This window comes from Lissotriton helveticus, chromosome 10, assembly GCF_964261635.1.
Source record: "Lissotriton helveticus chromosome 10, aLisHel1.1, whole genome shotgun sequence".
In the NCBI taxonomy this organism is placed as follows: domain Eukaryota; kingdom Metazoa; phylum Chordata; class Amphibia; order Caudata; family Salamandridae; genus Lissotriton; species Lissotriton helveticus.
Window position 1 is genome coordinate 679220935 of NC_136071.1, and position 20961 is coordinate 679241895.

The 20961-nt window shown below is 37.9% G+C and overlaps 1 protein-coding gene across 1 annotated transcript in view; it reads right to left on the reverse strand.

Moving 5' to 3' along the window:
• Positions 1-20961, reverse strand: part of XYLB (xylulokinase) — a 1059043-nt gene that overhangs the window by 751302 nt on the left and 286780 nt on the right. The gene's annotated exons all lie outside the window — the stretch shown is intronic.

The window sequence follows — 20961 nt, forward strand, 5'->3', positions numbered from 1 at the left end:
GGCGTCTAAGAGTTGAAAAGACTGTGTAACTGACACAATTGCCTTGCTGAACCATTTAGGTGAAGGAGGACATAAATTATCACCAAAAAACTACAGTTCTGTACCTCTTCAGTAAAATATCTGGGGCACCAGATAGAGAGAGGTATCAGAAAAGTTACAACAGAAAGAATTAGAATAATTCGGAACATGGAATTACCAAACACCCAGAAGGAAATCAGAATGTTTCTTGGAGTTGTAGGATACTGTAGGCAGTGGATTGTGGGATTTGCAGTCCTAGCAAGACCATTGATAAAGATGACAAAGAAAGGAGCAAAAGATCCTGTGGAATGGGATGACGAAAGCATGACTGCTTTTGTAAAATTTCGAGAATGTCTGTGTACAGCTCCTGCATTAGGAATGCCTGACTATTCAAAAGATTTTGCACTGTTTTGTGACACACGAGACAATTGTGCACTTTCAGTCCTGACCCAAATTCATGGTTTGACCCGACGTCCAGTGGCATACTTTTCTTCCACATTGGACCCAGTAGCAGCTGGATTACCTGGATGCTTGAAAGCTGTAGCTGCAACCTGCATGAGTCTTGAACAGAGTGAGTCCATTGTGATGGGACATCCAGTAACTGTATATGTTCCACATTCTGTTGTAATTTTGCTGACAAGAACTAAAACCCAGTACCTCACATCTAGTCGGCTGACTAAGTATGAGAGAATCCTTGTAGGTGCAGGAAACGTGACAATTTCCCGATGTAATATTTTGAATCCAGCTACCTTACTGCTTAGCTCCTTCGCAGCAGAAGTGAGGGAGGAAACTGAACATGATTGCATTGATTTGACCGAGTTTAGTACAAAACCACGAACAGATATAAAAGAAAATCCTTTAATTGATGAAGATTATGAGCTGTTTGTGGACGGCTCATGCATGAGACATGAGGAAGGTGGCCTAAGTGCTGCCTACTCAGTGTGTACTCTAGGAGGCATCCTATTTACATGGAGTAAAGTCTGCACAAGTAGCTGAATTGGTTGCATTAACAAAAGCTTGCAAATTTGGGAGGAACTCGAAGATAACCATATATACTGATAGCCAATATGGTTATGGGGTTGTGCATGACTTTGCCCAGTTATGGATGCAAAGGGAGTTCCTGACTTCTTCAGGCACTGATCCAGCGGGCTATAGAAAATATATCATAAACTACGCTACCCAATTTCATAACCTATAAACAAAATTCTAAACTATACATGGACCCATTTATGAACCTGATATATTTTTGGGCCTACTGAATCAGGTGGTCAAATAAATCTATATACACATTATTTACAAACTATAAACATATTTATACATTTGCAGAAAGAATATTGTCATTAGAATAAAACCCAACCATTTAAACGACCACCATAGGCGACGTGATCTAGCTAAAGGTAACCTATACTTCTAAATAACCAAGACCAGCTTGTTTGTCAAAAGTAAGATTTTATTTTCTAAATTATGGTATATAAGTTGTAAGTTTTATAAATGAATTTTATTAGCAATAAAGCAAGCATGATAGTAAGAAATATGGAAAAATACAATTTAAGCAATTGAATCAATTTTAAAGAAATTATATAAAGTTTAGCATTTCTAAAACCTATTTCCCTAACTGAGCTAAATAGACAGAAATTAAAGTAAAGTTCTTTGAGGATTCTTACGTGCTCCACGCAAAGTCCAGCAGCACATCACCCTCATCGGAAAGTCAGAAAGCAGCAGCCAGCCCAACCCTAAGGGCATGACTTTTTATACCTTTCTACGCTAACTAAACTAGCGAAGGAAAATTTTCAGAAATACTCGACGTCCCATTGGCTGAGAGTGACAAGTGACATGTCACCCGATTCTTAAAAAGTTCCACAAAATCATGTCTTACAAAGACCATTGTCTCTTCCACGTGAAGCCAGAGGCTTCCTGCGATTTGCAACTTTGTTTTAAGTCATCCTCGCGGCTTCCATAGTCTTACAGTGCAACTTCCGCGGATGCCAAGTTAAGGACTGACAAAAAGTTCACTTTCGACCTTGGCCATGTCCGACAGAATGATGTCAGCTCATCAGTTTTTGCTTTGTGAATGCAGCTTCAATAAACGTTTTAATTCAGAATGGGCGTCTCGTGACTTTCTGCAGAAATTCAGATCAGCTTTTATTTTGCGGCTCAAATAGCTAGGCCTCAAAAGCAGGCAACTTATGATTTCTAGTATAAAACAAACACAAGAAAAGTATTAATGTAAGAAATAAAGTATATTCTGTATCCACCCCATGGTTTACTAAATAATTAACCCACCCGATTAATCAAAATGTTACCTAGCCATTGCAAACAAATAAAGCAGCGTTTATATTTACCAGTCTCCGTTTTTCAATGAGACCCATATGCACCTAGAATAGTAGAAATGACATCACACAGACAAGAAAAAGCAAAACAAGCACATGCTTATTTTAAATATGCAGCAGTTAGTAATGACAAAAACGAAAACAATAAATTATTTTATTATTTTGCACGAACAAAAAGATGCAACATTTATGCACGTTTATGAGCACACATGTTAGTCCCCCCACGTGTAAAGTTTAATCTAGGTTGTATTAGCACGACATATCACAAATCATTAATAATTTTATTCATGTTATGGAAATGTGACTTTGCGAGTTTAAACAAAATTTTGTTTTCTATCTCGCTCCATCAACTCCCTCATCTGGTGATTAACAAATCACCACACCAGCACTCAAAATTTTTATAAACTAAATTTATTAGAAATCGATTCAAATTCAATTGTATTAGTAAACCTAAAAGTCTGTTTCAGCATAATCCTTGCAATTAACATGACGCTCTCTATGTAACTCCTGCAACTCAATCTCCCTTTCCTCTTCTTTTCTGAGTTTATAAATTCTCTTCTTTTCTCTTAAATGCTTCTTTCTTTTATGCAACAGACAACCTACTTTAGTCAAAATAAAAATGAATATAATTATAATCAAAGGTGCCAGAATCTTGCCAAGAATTGAACTTCCGATATTATGAAACCAGTTTTTAATTGCTTGAAACCTATTTGAAAGTTTCCCAGTAAAATCTTCTTCTTCTAAAGGAATTATTTCAGAATGCATTTGTGTAATATTCTTAATATACATTTCAATATTTTTACTTTCATCCGGTATATATGTACAGCAATGTTGGACATGTAAAATGCCACAGACTCCTCCCTCCTTTGCTAGGAGTATGTCTAAAGCAAGACGGTCTTGAATTACCATGGATCTAATTGCAATAACTTCAACATTCACTAATTGAAACCCATCAGCAGTGTCAGTTGATAATCTATCAACTATAGTGGACAATTTTCTGATTCTCCCTGCATTTAGGGTTATACCAACAAAAGGTATTACAGCTTGAAAAATATCTCCCAGAACTTCAGTAAAAGTTTCTCTTTTAGCTCTATTTACATAATTATGGATTTTAAATAATCCTTCTGAATCTCTGTCAACATGAAACACTTTAGGAAAAACAATTCCCACATAACAAGTTCCATACCAATGGTCTGGAAGGTTGTAGTAGGCTTTATCACCACAGACAAAATAAATTCCAGGAAAGATAGGATCTTTTCCACCTTTAAATCCCCAACCTCCCAAAATCTGATAAGTATCTTCACAGTTGCTTGCACCTACAAAATAATTATCAAAAAGTGTGTTATCTCTTCTAATGCAAAGCTTTCCACTAACAGGTTTGTCTATGTGAATTGCAATATTTTCAAGCATTTTGCCATTTAGTTTCTCATCCTCTTTTTGCCAGAATGATGACTTAGTCTGCTTGACTAATTCATTTCTCTTATAAATTGCTCTTCTCTCCTCAACCATATTCAAAAATTTCTTTCCTTCAGCACTTAATTTACATGTTAGATTATTCTTGTAAGCATACTCATAAGTGAGTTCGTTAGTAACAAGGAAATATTCTCTCAATTGTTTAGCTTTCTTATGCTTATTTAAAGCATTATCAATCTTGACATTAGCAAAAATCTCATCATAATTTGAATAGTAATATTCTAAACGACCAGTTTGATAAAATAAACTAGTTAATACACTACATGTAACAGCATAAGTGAGAGGAAGCATATTATATGTTACTCCCTCAGAAACAGAAGCGGGTAACTTAACGCATACATAACAATCCTTTGCATCCATTACCTTTACATATTCACTCAAAAGCTTTGTGAAAGTATTGCTTGAAAAATCACCTATTGATTTATCTTGATGAATGTTAGGCTGATGATCAATTACTTTTGCAGATGCACTATGTTTAGTTTGGCTAACCAGAGCTTTGCTTGTTATGTTAACTTTGTGTAATTCTCTATTCATTTCTAAAGGTATAATCACAGCTAGTACCAACCAGAGCAGAACTAAAATAAGCAGACACACCAGAGTCATCTTACAGCATCTTTTAAAAACAGAGCATTTTGAAGTGCTCTCCTTAATGTAAGGCATTTTTAGGTTAGTTTTAGCCTCAAAAATAAAAATAAATTTTAAAATTTATATACACCCCCCTTTTAAAATATTTTTCTTTTTTATAACCCTAAACAAGATTTCTTCGACCTTATGTCATACATAAGTTTTTCTTCTACTAGACAGTTTTTCTTCGACCTTGTGTCAACTAACAGGATTTCTTCAGCCTTATGCCAATTCAATAAATTTGTACTTCAATCATTGTCACTAATTTCTTGGATTTCGTTTTCTTCTTCACTACTATCATATATGTCTATAACAGGTGGAATTACTAAGTAAGTCCACTCAGGAGACTTGTATTTCTGGTTTGGTCTAATTATTCTCTTCCCTTTTCTTGATATCACTTCTATTTTCCTTCCAACTCCAACCTCTTTTCCAGGACTCTTTTGACTACTGATTTCTTCAACTTGTTCTATTGGCTTTTTAATCAATCTGACTCTCAATCTTCCACCAGGCCAGTAGTCTGCTTTTCTCACGTACTTTTTCTTTGGTTCAGAATTATTCGATTCTGATTTCCAAGTCCTTTTCTTTCTGTTTTCACTTCCACCTTCCACGTCACTTTCCTCAGTTTCGTAGTCTGAAATTTCAATTGACTCAGGAACTTCTCTATTCGGCAATTTCACTCCTTCAGGAACTTCACTTTGTCTTCCATCACTGGTACTCGGTAATTCGTTCTCCTCCTCTTCCTCAATTACCTCTAGCTTCCCAGATTTCGGATTTTTGTTCCTTACTTCAGAGCTTGTTCTCTGCCTTTCGATACTCTCCTGGTCTGAAACTTCTTTTGGTTCAGCTTCTCTGTCTTCAACATAGACAACCGAATCCTCAGTTATCTTTCCTTTCAACAGATTCTCTTCACCTTCAGAATCTATTTCAATTATTTCTAAGTCTTTTCTTGTCAGATTTCCATTCACTGGCACAGTTTCCAGATGTCGACTTTCTTGTCGATCTTCAGAATCTGGAATTACTTCACCTTCTGTTCTGTCTTCTGCTTCAGAATCAGAATCATCTGTGGTATCACTTTCAACATCAGAACTCTCAGGAGTTGGTATTGGAATAGTATGACTTGGATGAATCCAGCGCTTCAATCCTCTGCACTTTACAGCATTAGTAGTGATCAAGATTACCTGCCTAGGTTTCTGCCATCTAGGAGATAGACAATTCCTCCTCCGATGTACTTTCGTTCTGACCCAGTCTCCAGGTCTCAGATCATGTGTCAAAACTTTGTCATTTGATTGTGCTTCAGTTCCCACCTGATTAGACACAGAAGTTACCATATCAGATAACCTTTTACAGTAATCCAAAATCGCACTGTCATTTATGCTCAACAGTTTACCTACAGGTACAAAAGCTTGCCTCATAACTCTTCCCATCAAAATTTCATGAGGACTCAAACCTGTCTTTTTATCTGGTGTACTTCTTATTGACATCAAAACAAGTGGAAGAGCATCAGTCCACTTAACTCCTGTCTCTAGACACATTTTTCCAATTCTGTTTTTGATAGTTCCATTTATTTGTTCAACTACACCTGATGCCTCTGGTCTGTATGCACAGTGTATTTTCTGCTCAATACTCATAGCTTCGCAAATTAATTTCAACAGTTTGTTATCAAAATGACTTCCTCCATCACTCTCAATAGTGACTGGAAAACCGTACCTTGGGATGATTTCTCTGAGCATTAGTTTTGCTACTGTAATTGAATCACAATGTCTTGTAGGGAAAGCTTCTACCCACCTTGAGAACAAGCATACAATTACAAGTACATATTTCAAACAGTTGTGTAAGGGCATTTCAATGAAATCAATTTGTAACCTGGTGAAGGGACCACCTTCTCGACCAATTATTCCTGTCCCCACCACTGATTTTCTGTTTGGATTCATTTGTTGGCATGATAAACACCTTTGACAAAAAGATTCTGCAATGGTTCTAAATTTGGTATTGAACCATGTTTCTTTAAACAGTCTGACCATAGAATCTCTTCCTAAATGTGCAGGACCATGATATAATCTGGCCATGTCAGAAATCATGCAATTTGGTAAAACTACTCTCCCATCTTTGTAAACCCACACTCCATCTTCATCACGTTGTCTACAATCTGATCTTAACCACTGGTCTTTTTCTTCATCATCTGCTTCGTTTTGTAAATCTCTAATCTCATTCCATGTTTCTACAACAGTTGTTAGCATTAATGAATTTGAATCAGTTTCTGTACTTCTATTCCGATTGTAAGAATAATTTTTCCTTGCGCAGTACTTTGCTGTTTCATCTGCGAAGGCATTTCCTTTGGAAATATAATCAGTCCCTCTAGTGTGTGCTGCACACTTGACTATGGCAATTTCTTTTGGCAATTGTATTGCTTCAATTAATCTTCTAATGAAAACTGCATTTTTAATTGGTGATCCTGTTGATGTCATGTATCCTCTCTGTGACCAGAGTTGTCCATAATCATGCACAACTCCGTACCCATACTGACTATCAGTAATGATGGTAACTCTTATATCCTTTGATACTTCACATGCACGAATTAAAGCAATCAATTCAGCTACTTGAGCTGAACGAACTCCTTCAAGACATGATGCTTCTTTAATGTTTTCAACTGTACAAACTGAGTATGAAGCTTTCAAGACACCACCTTCGGATCTTAAGCATGAGCCATCTACAAAGTAGACAAAATCCGATTCAGGCAAAGGTCTGTCTTTGATGTCTTTTCTTGGTTTAGTGCAGAATTCCATGACATCTAAACATTCATGTTCTGTCTCAATGTCATTAACAATTTCAGAATCAGGCAGTAATGTAGAAGGATTTAGATTCAAACATCTTGAAATCGAAACATTATCTGCTCCTAGTATGATTTTCTCATACTTTGTCAATCTGCTACTTGTTAAATGTTGAGTCTTACCTCTTGTCAGTAATATTTCAACTGAATGAGGCACAAAAACTTTCACAGGAAATCCCATAATGATTCCTTCACTTTGTTCAAGGCTGATACTTGTAGCTGCAACTGCTTTTAAACAACCTGGTAATGCTTTTGCAATTGGATCAAGAACTGCAGAGAAGTATGCAATAGGTTTCTTTAGGTTTCCATGTCTCTGAATTAACACAGATAATGCACATCCTTCTCTCTCACTGCAATACAATTCAAAATCTTTCTCATAATTTGGCATACCCAAAGCAGGAGCTTGGCATAAGCTCTTTTTCAGGTTCTCAAAAGATTCCATCTCAACATCACTGAGAATAATTGGATCTTTTACATCTGATTTGGTCAGTCTTTGTAGTGGTTTTGCAATTACTGAAAATCCACTTATCCATTGTCGACAGTAACCTACCATTCCCAGGAACATTCTGACCTGTCTTTGTGTTCTTGGCGGTAACATTGCTTGAATCATTTTTATTCTCTCTATTGTTACTTGTCTTTTTCCCTTTGCAATTCTGTGACCAAGATATTTTACTTCTTGTTTGCAAAACTGTAGTTTCGCTGGGGACACTTTATGTCCTTCTTCTGCAAGGCGATTTAACAGAATTATTGTGTCTGTTACACAATTTTCTCTTGTCTTAGCAGCTATTAACAAATCATCAATATACTGCACCAACGTAGACCTACCTGGTAAGTCTAAATCTTCTAATGATCTTTTTAACAGTTCGTTAAAGATCGAAGGACTTTCTGTATAGCCCTGAGGGATTCTTGTCCATCCAAGGGTCTTACCTTGGAATCTGAAAGCAAAGATTTCATAACTGTCTGGGTGTAGAGGAACAGTAAAGAATGCATTGCAAAGGTCAATGACTGTGTACCATTCAGCATCATATGGAATCTGAAATAGAATCACTGCTGGATTTGGAACCACAGGACAACATGGAATAACAATTTGATTAACCTTTCTCAAATCTTGTACGATCCTAAATGTTCCGTTAGCCTTTTTAACTCCCATAATTGGTGAATTACAAGAGCTACTCTTCATTTCTTCCAATACACCTTGCTTGATTAATTTTTCAATTACAGGTGTAATACCTTCGATTGTCTCTGTTTTCATTTTATATTGTGGAGTGTTTGGAAATTCTATTCCCTGCTTCAATGCAATTTTAACAGGATCTACGTTTTTCATCAGACCCATCTCATTCCCAGTAAAATCCCATATTTCAGATTTCACTGTTTCCTTTAGCTCTTCAGGTAAATCTTTTTCTTCAAATGCAGGAAACAATTTTGTTTCTTCTGCTTCCATCATCATCATTGTCATTCTGTACAAACCATCTTCCTCCATTGTTTGTAACTCAACTCCTTCAGGAGAACAATATATTCTGCAATTCATTTTACATAGTATGTCTCTACCTAATAGATTTACTGGACTACTATTACAAACCACAAATCTGTGTTTGTCTCTGTAATTTCCAATTTCAACTGGTACTGGATCAGTTAAATCTGTTTTAATTTGCTGATTACTTACTCCGACAACTTGGATGGTATCCCCAGAGAGAGGTAGGTTTTCAATTTCCACTGATCTAACAGTAGAACGGGTAGCACCAGTGTCCACTAGAAAAGTGATGTCTACATCATTAACTTTCCCGTTTACATAAGGACCAGACTGGTCAACCTCAAGAGTGGCTCCAACAACACACTCTTCCTCCTCTCTCGGGCACCGTCAGCAATAATCATCAGAATCACTGTCTTGGCTTTCTGTTAATAAAAATTGTTGTGAAGCATTTTGCATTTGAACCCTTTGCTGCTTTTGCTGTTTTTGTGGTTTTATTACCTGTTCACATCCCTGAAATCCCACGTTTGGATTATATTTTTGAACTCCCCCACAATTCGGAAAAGGTGGTTGTGGCAACTGGTCCTGTCGATTATTCACCTGTTGTTGTTGCTGTTGTTGTAATTGTCGCTGAATATTAAATTCATTTAACCCCTGTTGCATCTGTAGCTGTTGCTGCACGTTAACACCATTCTGCATCTGTGGATTCAATAAGGGATTCTTTAAGTTTCTAGGAGGATGAGGACACTCGTCCCTCCAATGTCCAATTTCGCCACAATTAAAACAAGGTAATCTTTGTTTCAGCTCTTCTATCTTTGGGCTAAATTTCTTTTGGAAATTATTACCTTTAAACTTTCCTTGTATCTGGTTCGTATTTCCAGTTTGAACAAAATTAGTGTTCTTATTTCCCATGCTGGCAATCTGTTGCTCAGCCACTTTTACCTGTGCCCACATGGCTTTCTCCTTCAGCTTTTTCTGTTTTACTTCTAATTCATCGCTACAATATTTTGCTTTTCTCAGAATATCATCAATAGATAGTGCTTGCCATCCGACAATACTAGTTCTGATCATTTCTCCAATTTCAGGTTTTAGTCCATAAACAAATCTATAGATAAAATGACTCATGTCTTTCTCATCTAATTTTTCATAACCACTGTATTGTTTAAAGATTAACAGTAGTCTTTCATAAAAAGAATGAACTGATTCTTTTGTTTCCTGCTCTGTTCTTTCTATTTTAACCCAATCAACTTCTTTGGGTGGAATTTTGTTTTTCATCCAAACAATTACTTTCTCGTAAAAATCCATTACAAGTGGATTTGGGGCACCTGTTTCTTTAATTCGCTCAGGTTCTGTTTTTGGCCAACTAATAGAAATTTTACATTCTGTCCAAAGATCAGATGGAACAACAATGTCAAAAAATCCATCCAAATCAATCCACAGAACTTTTGACACTTTGATAAATCTATCGACTTGCCTGTACCACTCAACAGGTTTCTCTCTTAATTTTGGAAAGTCATTTGTGAATAACAGAATGTCCTGTCTCGACCATGGGACATGAACATATCCTCCACCTGCAACTTCTCTCATTGGAAATTGTTTTGACATTCTTTCTAATCTTTCATCTTCCTTCCTTTTAGTCCATTTCACTCTCCATTTGTTCAGTTCTCCTAGCTTTTTGATATAGACAATTAAATCTTTAATGTGAACTATTCTTCCCATTGAGTTCAAACTCTCAATGTCGCTTTCTGAGAAATCTAATCTGTAATGTTTTGCAAAATTCTTTTGTTTACTCACATCGATTTCAAGTTCTGCAGCTAGATCCTCTAATTGATCATATTTATTTTTCGTTTTCCATTGAATACTTTTGCAAATGAATAGTAGTTCATCATCCCGATAGTAATTTAAACTATCTGGGCCAATTGTTCCAATTATTAATTCTTCAATATTTGCTTTTAATTTGGCCACATCAAGCTTTGGTGTGGTTACCCTAACTTCAGGACTTCCTACATCTGACATAGCACCCATTGGTGTTTTTGGAGATAAATCCTCATTAAAGGTTAAATCAGGCATTCTCGATCTAGAAGTGTTTAATTCAGTCAAGTCTGAATAAAATTTTTCAGCAGGCTTTTGAATTTCTGTATTTAAAGGAATAGTTAATCCAGTTTTGTTTGTATTTCTTTGATCAAATACAGGCTGAACAGGACCTATTGTTACTGGAACTGTGACAGCTTCCATGCCTTTTGTCATTCTTTTAATTAATTCTTCTTTAGACCTTAAGTATTCATTATAATCATCATCCTCAACATTTCTTGTTTCTCTTGTATAATCTTTTGGAGGTTCCCTTGCTCTTGGAGTCATTGAAAAATGTCTACCCTCATTTCGAGCATTCTCAAATTCTGGTCTTCTAGGAGTTTCAGTGATTTCACAATTATTTGGATAAAGTTTAGGAGCTTCACTAATTGGAGGTGCACTCGGTGAAGTTTCAGTAGAAACCACCGGAGTAGACCATGATCTAGAAGGTCTCAAAGGCTGATTAGGCTGTTTATTTCTAGAAGTTGTATATATTTCTTCCATAATTGCATCCTCAGATTCACTTTCCATAGATTTTCCTGTAGGAGAACCCATTACCATTTCATGAATTAAATACAATCCTTCACTCATGTTTCCCTGTCTCCACATTCGTAATCTATCTTCATGAGTTTCTCTTTTCCATGATGGATTTTTAGAAGGTCTTTTAATTCCACTAGCTTCTCTTTGTAACTGATACATCTCATCTTCCCACTCAACTAAAGCTTCAAATTGAGTTGGTCTCGGTTTTGGAACAAGAGCATTCATTTTCTCTCGTAAGTTTCTTAAAACTCTTACATTAAATGAACCATCATCAGGCCAAGCCAAAACACCATCGTTTTTAGTATAACGTTTCCAACTGTCGAACCATAAGACAGTATGATATCCGTATTCACCTTCCATGTACGCTGCAGGTGTTTTATACTTATGAAGTAGTTTACCACCTCGCGTTTCGATTTTCTTATCAGGTGAAAATAAATTCTTAAATTTTTGAAATAATGTTGTCTTTTTCTCAACATGTTTAAAATGATAACTCATTTTCAAAAGTAAAATTTAATTCACAAAATCGTTCGTAAAATATTTCCGGGATGTTCCGCAAACAACCAATCCGTGCGCGAAACACACCAACAAGCCAATGGCAGTTGAGCTGCGTCACTTTTCAGCTCGACCAATAATTTTGGAGATTTTCCTAAGGACCAATCAGCTCACAGGCCGTCAGAGACTCAGGAGCCAATCAGAATACACCTTGTGACGTAGGTCACCCAATCCCAGCGCGGCTCTGTGACGTACACAGCAGCTGCGGTTTCTCGCTTCTCACTCCTGGCGCTTACCCCTCCTTCACAAAATCTTTTCACAGCGCCATTTTAAGAACACTTTTCAGTGTAAATTAATTCTTAACAATGACTTATAAAGACAACATCTGTTCGTTTCACTAATTAGGATAGTTTACACACATTCAAGTATCCACACTTCGGAATAGACGGCGCTATTCACACTAAGGATAATATTCAATTGTCAGTAGAGTAACCTTACCCCACCCTTCAAGCAAGTATAATTATGAACTCGCTTTGCTCTGAACCCACCGCGAAGTGAAAGTTCTAAGAGTTCCACTTGAACATAAAATACAATTCAAACTCGCACTTTTACACTGAAAATTCCCTAAATTCAAACACACACGAAATCCGTACAGGACTCTCACCTGTTTATAGAAATCATGCACCGTTAGCAAAATAACGACGTTATCCGTACAGGGCTCTCACCTGTTTATAGATATGAAACATGTACCCGTACAGGACTCTAACCTGTTTATAGATAATCATGCACCGACGTTAAATTTTACCCTTCACTCAAGCTTGGATATAACTAATACTCTCATTACAGTGAGTTTTATGGAAGGCGCTTTGTCCCTATTCTCATGCTGCTTTGATTTCTTAGAAAATCCTCACTATACAAGATTCAGACCTAGCCCTAAAACTGTGCTGCTCGGCGACAACACTATGGTACACGGCGATACCTCTTGTGATACTCGGCGATATCACTACAAACGAACAGATGGCTTGCGTGACTAATTTCTCGCCACACAATCTATACCGGTATAGCTTACAGATAGGCACGAAAAACGAACTTAACGAGTGTTAAAACATTGATCCTATTTTCATACCATGACGCAATCCTTAGCAACCAACATGTTACCTTGGTTACCGCTTAGCAACCATCAATTTCTGCTACCAGATAATTGATCCAGCGGGCTATAGAAAATATATCATAAACTACGCTACCCAATTTCATAACCTATAAACAAAATTCTAAACTATACATGGACCCATTTATGAACCTGATATATTTTTGGGCCTACTGAATCAGGTGGTCAAATAAATCTATATACACATTATTTACAAACTATAAACATATTTATACATTTGCAGAAAGAATATTGTCATTAGAATAAAACCCAACCATTTAAACGACCACCATAGGCGACGTGATCTAGCTAAAGGTAACCTATACTTCTAAATAACCAAGACCAGCTTGTTTGTCAAAAGTAAGATTTTATTTTCTAAATTATGGTATATAAGTTGTAAGTTTTATAAATGAATTTTATTAGCAATAAAGCAAGCATGATAGTAAGAAATATGGAAAAATACAATTTAAGCAATTGAATCAATTTTAAAGAAATTATATAAAGTTTAGCATTTCTAAAACCTATTTCCCTAACTGAGCTAAATAGACAGAAATTAAAGTAAAGTTCTTTGAGGATTCTTACGTGCTCCACGCAAAGTCCAGCAGCACATCACCCTCATCGGAAAGTCAGAAAGCAGCAGCCAGCCCAACCCTAAGGGCATGACTTTTTATACCTTTCTACGCTAACTAAACTAGCGAAGGAAAATTTTCAGAAATACTCGACGTCCCATTGGCTGAGAGTGACAAGTGACATGTCACCCGATTCTTAAAAAGTTCCACAAAATCATGTCTTACAAAGACCATTGTCTCTTCCACGTGAAGCCAGAGGCTTCCTGCGATTTGCAACTTTGTTTTAAGTCATCCTCGCGGCTTCCATAGTCTTACAGTGCAACTTCCGCGGATGCCAAGTTAAGGACTGACAAAAAGTTCACTTTCGACCTTGGCCATGTCCGACAGAATGATGTCAGCTCATCAGTTTTTGCTTTGTGAATGCAGCTTCAATAAACGTTTTAATTCAGAATGGGCGTCTCGTGACTTTCTGCAGAAATTCAGATCAGCTTTTATTTTGCGGCTCAAATAGCTAGGCCTCAAAAGCAGGCAACTTATGATTTCTAGTATAAAACAAACACAAGAAAAGTATTAATGTAAGAAATAAAGTATATTCTGTATCCACCCCATGGTTTACTAAATAATTAACCCACCCGATTAATCAAAATGTTACCTAGCCATTGCAAACAAATAAAGCAGCGTTTATATTTACCAGTCTCCGTTTTTCAATGAGACCCATATGCACCTAGAATAGTAGAAATGACATCACACAGACAAGAAAAAGCAAAACAAGCACATGCTTATTTTAAATATGCAGCAGTTAGTAATGACAAAAACGAAAACAATAAATTATTTTATTATTTTGCACGAACAAAAAGATGCAACATTTATGCACGTTTATGAGCACACATGTTAGTCCCCCCACGTGTAAAGTTTAATCTAGGTTGTATTAGCACGACATATCACAAATCATTAATAATTTTATTCATGTTATGGAAATGTGACTTTGCGAGTTTAAACAAAATTTTGTTTTCTATCTCGCTCCATCAGCACCCATATCAGAAATGGGAATTATGTGCAGAATTTACTGGAAGCAATCCAGTTACCAAAAGAATTGGCTGTGCTCAAGTGTGCTGCTCACAAATCTGGTGATGACAAAGTGACAGCAGGTAATCGATATGCTGACCAGTTAGCCCACCATTGTGCAAGGTACCGAATAGCAATCAATATAAAGGTTGGGGGAAACGGAAACAGCTGCCAACTCTTGATACTAGAGGGAGTGAATACATGGGAGGAAGTGAGAGACTTACAGGACTCGGCAGAGCCACAGGAAAAACAAAGATGGAGAAACTTTGGTTGCCAGAGGAGGGTGGAAGATGGTGTCATTGTTTACTTGGATGGTATGCCTGTGTTGTGGGACTGTCTGCTTGCTCCTATGACTAGGTTAATACATGGGGACACTCATTTGGGAAGAGATGCGATGATTCGCATGTTCCGCCAAACATGGTTAAATTTGAAATTTAGAAACATAGCAGAGGCACTCTGCCAGAGGTGTCTGGTTTGTCAGCAATTTAACCCCGGAAAGAAAACTGTGGTGTTACCAGGAAAAATTGGAAAGGCAGAGGGCCCCTTTATTCGACTACAACTAGACTTTATTCAATTATCCCCTTGTTGAGGAATGAAATACTTACTTGTCATAGTCTGCCTATTTTCAAAGTGGGTGGGAGCTTACCCTGTACGTAGAAATGACAGCATTACAGTAGCCAAATTATTACTTAGGGAACTCATACCTAGGTACGGTTTTCCCGTCACAATTGAATCAGACAGAGGAAGTGATTTCCAAAATGAAATAATTAAACAGATTTGTGAAGCATTCAAAATCACGCAAAAACTGCACTGTGCATATCGCCCAGAGGCTTCTGGAGTAGTAGAACAACTGAATGGCACAATTAAAGCAAGATTGGGAAAAATGTGTGAATACACTCAATTGGAATGGCCTGATGCTTTGCCACTTGTGTTGATGGGACTCAGAAGTATTCCAGACCGGAACACGGGCTTGAGTCCCCACGAGATACTGATGGGAAGAGCAATGTGGCAAGCATGGGTGCCAGGATACAAACTGATAAGCATATCTGATGATTTGGTACTAGAATACTGTAAAGAACTGGCTGACCAAGTGCGTTCTATCTCTAACCGGGTTGGGGGAGACGCTGTCGCCAGGCCAACGACTCCAGCACATGACCTGAATCCAGGTGATTGGGTCGTAATAAAGAAACACACTCTGAAAAGTTGCCTTGCACCAAGGTGAGGAAAGCCACGACAAGTGATACTAGTAACCACCACAGCTGTGAAGTGTGCAGGAGTACCTCGCTGAATCCATGCCAGCCATACGAAGAAAGTGACTGAACCTGAAAAAACTGAGGTTGAAGGTTGTGCAGCTGAGGGGTCCCAAGATATCGGTCCTGAAGCAGCTGAAGAAGAAGAACAACCGAGCTCCAGTCAAGATGATTGGATCCCAATAGTCAACCTGACTATAGATCCTGTGAGAAAAAGAAGACAAATCTATTTAGATAGACAGTGGGGTAGTGAGGACGAGACAGGTACAGAAGAAGGCACTCAGATCATCGAAATCCAAATCAAATCTGATTCTGAGGAGGACCAGATAGGGAAAGAACAGGTCATTGACACTCCACCAAGAACACCTGAGCCAGAAGAGGGACAGATAGAAATTAGGGCGGAAGTTCAAGCGGAAGAAAATCAAGAGTTCGAAGAGCTTGAACAGGACCAGACAGGACTAGACAATTGTGTTCAGGAAGAAGAAAACAATCCAGACCAAAGCCAAAATCAGCATACACCTGAACAAGGCCAGTTTAGGGACCAGGCAGAAGAAACCGATGAAAGGCCTGGACCTAGTCAGTTAGGGTTAAATACTGAAGACGAACTTGAAACAAATGTGCCACAACAGAACGAAAACAAAAGAGTGTTTGAGGAAGGTCAAGATACAGTGCCAGTTAAAAGACTCAGAAAAGGTGACTCAGTACCTAGATTTGTAAAAAGACTGAGACTGCGACTAAAGACAATAAACGAAGAACCTGAGCAAATAAATGAAGTATCGAGTCAAACTGACCCAGCTGTGACAAAACCAAAGAGAAGAAGTGCCCGTATAAAGAAACTGAATAACAAGTATCAAAGCCCGGAGTGGACTTACTTTGTATTGGAGGAATTTGAAAATCTGGAAATAAGTGACGAAAGTGATGAAGAATTGACTACTGACCAGGATGAAGGAGAAGCGAAACCAACCTGAAAGTTGCTAGAGTAAGCAAACTGTGCAGAGTTACAAAGAGGGGTTGAAACTTCTTTTAAGCCATAAATGTCTGATTCTTCTGTGAATGGGAGACCAAGACGAAGTTGTTTAAAAACATGCTGCCAAGTATGTTTATGTAGTGTAGCAATAGTACTGATACTTTGGATAGGACTAACAATAGCTATTCCTCCTATGATGAGTAAAGACCCGAATCTGTACCCAAATAATCACTTACCAGAGGACACTGTAGAATCACACACTAGAAATACACTACAAAGAGTAGATGCACCAGAAAAGCCACTTAGCCTTAAGCAAACAAGACTAGATTTAGAAGCACCAGATGAGGAAGGATTACATTACAATAAGATCAAGAACAAAACTCATTTAAATGTTTTTGCAAACCTGTTAGTACATTATGTAGAAGCAATGGAAATACACGACTGTTATGTCTGCATGAAGCTACCCACTTCGGTTGCTGAAGGTGTGACGTATCACCACTTGCCCTTAACCTATGGAATCTCCTGTAGTATACTGACTAGCTTATTTTATATATGAGAGGACCTTTACAGTATTATTACTCAAACCTTGATGTGACATTTTCTGAACTTCCTGTGAGAAGAAACCTGAACCCTGTACATACCACTAGAGATGTAGCTAAATACATGAGTGATTATTTTCTAACTGTAGGTAAAATAAACATAGATGACGGACAAAAGGATAACTTGACCTGTTCATTACACGAAAAATTTGAATATGGTAGAGAAAAGACGAGAAAGTTTCCAAAAGAAAGCAAAAGACAAAATTCAGAAATTCCTAAATGGGCCGAAAGCATAGAAAGCACCTCAAATGGTGGAGCTAATGCTGCTATGTTGCTGGATTTCGAGAAGAAAGGGAAACTTTGTCTTAAAAGAGAAAGAACTAGTTATTATAACAATATATTCATTGGTTCCAGTGAATGTGAACACAATTACAAGGTAATTGGGGGTTGGGGTTTCAAAGATGGGTCAGAGCCTGTGTTTCCTGGAATTTATTATATATGTGGGAACAAGGCTTATTTCAAATTACCCGACCATTGGTACAGAAGCTGTTATTTTGGTATTGTCTTCCCAAAGATATACCATGTGGGGAAAATCACTGGAAGCACTGAAAAAACTAATGAATTAGTACGTACTAAAAGAGAAAGTGTTGGTGAAATAGTAGGTGATATATTTAGTGCAATGATACCTACAGTGGGAGTGGCTCTGAACACACACAGAATTTGCAAATTCTCAACAGTAGTAGATCGGTTATCAACTGACACTGCTGGAGGTTTCCTGATGGTCAATACCGAAATGGTTGCGATCAGATCAATGGTTTTACAAAACAGACTTGCTCTTGATACGTTATTGGCAAAAGAGGGCGGAGTCTGCAGAATGTTGAAAGCGCAACATTGTTGCACTTACATATCTCACAAAAGTGTGAAAATTAAAGGGTATGTGAGGAACATTACAAAGTTGGAAAAAGAGCTCAAACCACTTGAGGTTGACAGTGCATGGAAGAGACTTACTGATGGTCTCTCTGCTGTAGGTCATTGTTTTTCTAACTTAGGTAAAAGTCTTTTGAGTAAAATACTGATGCCAATTGCGGGAATAGGGCTAGCAGTTTTTATAATAATAATCTGGTGCAAGTGTCGAAAACACCAAAAGAAGTACACTGTGAACAAGAGAGGAGTGAAACGAAATGTTGATGAGCTTGAATTAAAAGAATTAAATAATCAGATTTATAAAAGGGTGAAAAATTCTCATCCTAATAAAGAAACTGAGAAAAAGCTGAACAGAATGTTTGAAAAGATTGAACTGGGTAAAATGTGAAAAGTTGACATCTGGTTCATTTAATTTGTGATGATATAAAATATCATCAAAGAGGGGATTGATGGAGCAAGAATTCGCACGTAAAGCAACTTGCTTGAACTCATGAACCTCAAATAACCCTATTAGTATTAATCAACTTGTTTGTCTTACTAATTTCCCTTTTATTCTGATATTTTGGGTGTCCCAGAGAAGCTTGCCTATGTGTTTACTAATCCTAAATACGCTTGCTACTAAAATTTCTGCTGCTACGCGGGAATTTCTTCTGCGCATGCGTCGGTCATACCCATGTGATGTGACGTACTCGCAGTTCTGGTGGAAAACCTTTTGCACGTGCGCATTAGAGTTAAAATGGCTGCTTTGTGTTCTCACATGTCTGAAGTTGCAGCGATGCTTTTGCTATGCTGGTCGTTCTGCATTAATTCTAATGCTATAGTTATTATTAAGTAAAGGGAGTAGCATAGTGATTCCTGGTATACAGTGCATTTATTTTTCCCGTGTTCTAAAACTGTTCTTTTCCATTTCATGGTACATTCCGAAATATGGCCTGATGTTCCCGTGCTGTACTCCATTTTGCTTGAAACTGAGTCTGGGCGAGATCTGCGAGTCTCCACAGCAATGACCTTTGGAACCATACCAAGTGGCAATCCAAGCCAAGATACGCCTGGGAAGAGGCATCGTCACCTAGTAGAAGAAGCTGATTTGTACTAAATGTATCACAATGTATAAATTGTTAGATTCACCATTGTTAGGTGTAAGGAACATGTCATGGGAACCCGAAATTCAAGGGGCGGTCTGGAAAATGCAAATAGGGGGCTTGAGAAAGTCAAATCCTAGGAGGTGTAATGACCTGTCCTCTCTTTTGCCCAATTGAAATTGGGGATCCTTACACTTGCAACATTTGGGGGGTGGTACACTGACCCGAAAACAGTATAACTAGCCTAGTTTTAGCTAGAGAAGTTGTCTGACTTGTCCGAATAGCTGACCTGTCACTGACCCTACGCACTCCATAGCTGATTGAAATGGAGGTGCTGCGGAGCACTCTGTCCGACCGACTCACAGACCCATTCGGGGTTTTGAGAACCTTAAGTGCTTTGTTGGGGATTCAAGAACCCAATCGGGGTTTTGACTGATAGCTGCAGAGAGGGAGTAGCGCAGGCGTTGCAACTGAACTGCGGGTGCTGGTCTTACCTTGGGGGTCCTGTCCTGATCCTAATCTGGTTTTCCTGTCCTGGGTTTCCATTCTGCACCTGTTGGCCTACTGGCGACTGCGTATTCCTTGGGGTTCCTACTGTCCTTAACTGACCCATGGCCAGGGTTGGTCTCCACACCGTTTTAAGTAAATATACATCTGTGAGGGAAACACACTTACGTCCTTTTTTCTTCTTGCCTCCTTTGAACTGCTACAAGTCTTATTGGCGCATTTGTTCCTTCTCTTACCCTCCCTATGCTGACCAGTAAAGAAAGTCTTACACTTTAGCTGTTTATTAGCATGTTCCATTTTCTTCACATCCGTTAAGTAAATGGTGAAGTACTACTCATGAAGTATAGATGTTCCTTTTCTTTACCCATTTCCTTTAGCCAAATAAAGTGGTCGTTCTGAATTCTTAGCGTGTTCCATTTTCTCACCTTCCCTATAAGCTTACTCCTTTCTAGAAGTACTCAAACTGTGAGATTCTAGCATGTTCCTTATCTTCCACGTCCTTTAGACACACCACACCAAGTCTAACTCTCTGAGATTTCTTACTAGCATGTTCCCTGTTCTTACCTACCCTTTAAAGTTCTAAATGGTTGGCATAATCTATTTTCTACATGTATACACGATTTTCATGATCTTGGTTATTGATAGTTTACTTGCTGTGAATTTCATTCTTTCTACTTTTGATGAAGACTAGATAAAGGTTTTCAAAACTTCCTGAGTCTGTGGTTATTATAAAGAGTGCAAATATTATAAATGGTATTGTATTTTGTGACTGCTTATCTTTTGCAGCTAGCTCCCTGATCCATTGTGATCATAGGTACCCGGGACGAGGATTGGTAAGCCGGGTATATTGGAAATAAATAGGAATGAACAAGGGTTACTGGTAGTAGTATGTAGGTTACCCGATTATATTTGGTATGGTGTATTAAAATTTATGGGCCCAAGTGTGCATATGGTAAAATTATTTGTCGGGTGACCTGCACGCTCTACCAACCTTACAACTAGATCTGAGCAACAGGCACATTACATCCCCTCCCTCGCCTTCATCCTGGTGCCCTGAATGCTGGGACCT